A 2122-nucleotide genomic window follows, 5' to 3' on the forward strand; every position below is an offset into this window, starting at 1 on the left:
TTTAAATCTGGAAATTCATGTTTTCAGATTCTGGGAAATTTCCTGAGTTAGTCTTCAACCCTGTCATCCCTTATATTTTCTCTATTTTTGGCAGTTTTGTTATTCAGATTTTAAACCTTCTAGACTGGTTCTCTGTAATTATCTTTTTTTTTTTTAATCTTTTTGCTCTACTTTCTGCACATTTTCCATAATTTTATAACTTTATCGTCTGATCCCTCTATTTTAATTCCAACCATTTTATTTTTAATCTCCAAACATTCCTTTTGTTCTTTGAATGTTCTTTGTTTTGCATCCTCTTCTTATTTTATGGGTGCAGTATTTTCTTTCTGTTGATAAATATAAAAGCTTTTTTTAAAAAGTTTTCCCTGCATAATACACATTTCAACCAAATTGCATTGCTCTGCTTATTTTCTATCTTTCACACTAGATACTTGCCTCATGGGACTTGTGATCTTTGGGTGTCTGCCCACATTATGATTGGGGCACTAGGACGCTGATCAGAGGCTGTTTGGGGTTGGACACGTGGACTCCTCTGTGGGGCGAGTGTGCTGGGCAGTTTTCCTTGGGGGACTCTCATTGTCACTGTCTTGGCACCTTCCGTCTTAATGGTGATCAGGATCCCCAGGGAAGACACTTCCAGTCTCCTTTCTGGAGGAGAGGGATCTGACTGCCAGCACTCTAGGAACTAAGCAGGAGGGGAAAGCTAGGGCTTCTCAGTATTCAGTCTGTAATGTTTCATTAATACCTCTGTTTTTAGTGTGTATCCTTAATCATGCCTGATTCCTCTCCAGAAATGCTCTCCTGAATTAAAATGCCCAGTAATTTTTCAGGGCTGGGGAGGAATAGTGTCCTGGCCGCTTGGTACAGGAGAGATCTGGGAGGGCTTAGCTTGTCAACAGGCTTTCAGCCAGTTCTGCTTTTTTGAGCTCCACCTTTATTCCTTCCAGAGGAAGATTGGATTCCATCAATTCCTAGGCCTTCTGGAAGTTCTGTGATATAAGTGGGGTGCCTCTCTGATTTTCGCATTGACAGCTTAGGCTTCAGCTTTCTCAGGTCTGCTCCGTGAGTTACCACTTGTCTGTCTCCTTTTTCGGTGCCAAAGCGGTTGAAGTTATGGATACTTCTTGTTGTCAGGTGCTGATAAGTTGGTTCCAACTGATAGCGACCGTACTGTGTACAATAGAAAAAATGCTGTCCAGTCCTGCCCATCCTCACAATCGTTGCTGTGCTTGAGCCCATCGTTGCAGCCACTATGTCAGTTCATCTTGTTGAGGGTCTTCCTGTCTTTTGCTGACCTTCTACTTTACCAAGCATGATGTCCTTCTCCAGGGACTGGTATCTCCTGCTAACAGGTCCAAAGTACATGAGACGAAGTCTCGCCATTCTTGCTTCTAAGGAGCACTCTGGCTGTACTTCTTCCAAGACAGATATGTTTGTTCTTTTGGCAGTCCACAGTATATTTCTTTGCCAACACCATGATTCTGAAGTATCAGTTCTTCAGTCTTCCTTATTCATTGTCCAGCGTTCGTGTACAAATGAGACCATTGAAAATACCATGGCTTGGGTCAGGCACACTGTAGTCCTTAAAGTGATATCTTTGCTTTTTAACCCCTTGAAGAGGTCTTTTACAGCAGATTTGACCAGTGCAATATGTCGTTTGATTTCCTGACTGCTGCTTCCATGGGTGTTGATTATGGATCCAAGTAAAATGAAATCCTTGGCAACTTAAGTATTTTCTTCGTTTATCAAGATGTTGCTTATTGGCCCAGTTGTGAGGATTTCTGTTGTCTTTATGTTGTGAACGCTTCTTAGACATAACCAAAAACCTCACTGGATTGGTTTCCTGGGTTTGAAGCCATCGAACCATAGTCTTGTGGAACATCTTGGTCAATTGACATAATATAGTCCACGAAGTTTATGTTCTACATCCTAGTGAGGTGAGTAGTGTCTGGGGTCTTAAAAGCTTACAAACAATCATCTAAGCTACAACTCTTGGTCTCTTCTTGTCCAGAGCAAAAGAGAAAGAAGGAAACCAGACTCAGAGAAGAAACTAGTCTACAGGACTAACAGTGTGCATGAACCACAGCCTCGTCTGCCCTGCGACCGGAAGACTTATATGGTG

Source organism: Trichechus manatus, unplaced genomic scaffold (genome assembly GCF_000243295.1).
Source record: "Trichechus manatus latirostris isolate Lorelei unplaced genomic scaffold, TriManLat1.0 scaffold00344, whole genome shotgun sequence".
In the NCBI taxonomy this organism is placed as follows: Eukaryota; Metazoa; Chordata; class Mammalia; order Sirenia; family Trichechidae; genus Trichechus; species Trichechus manatus.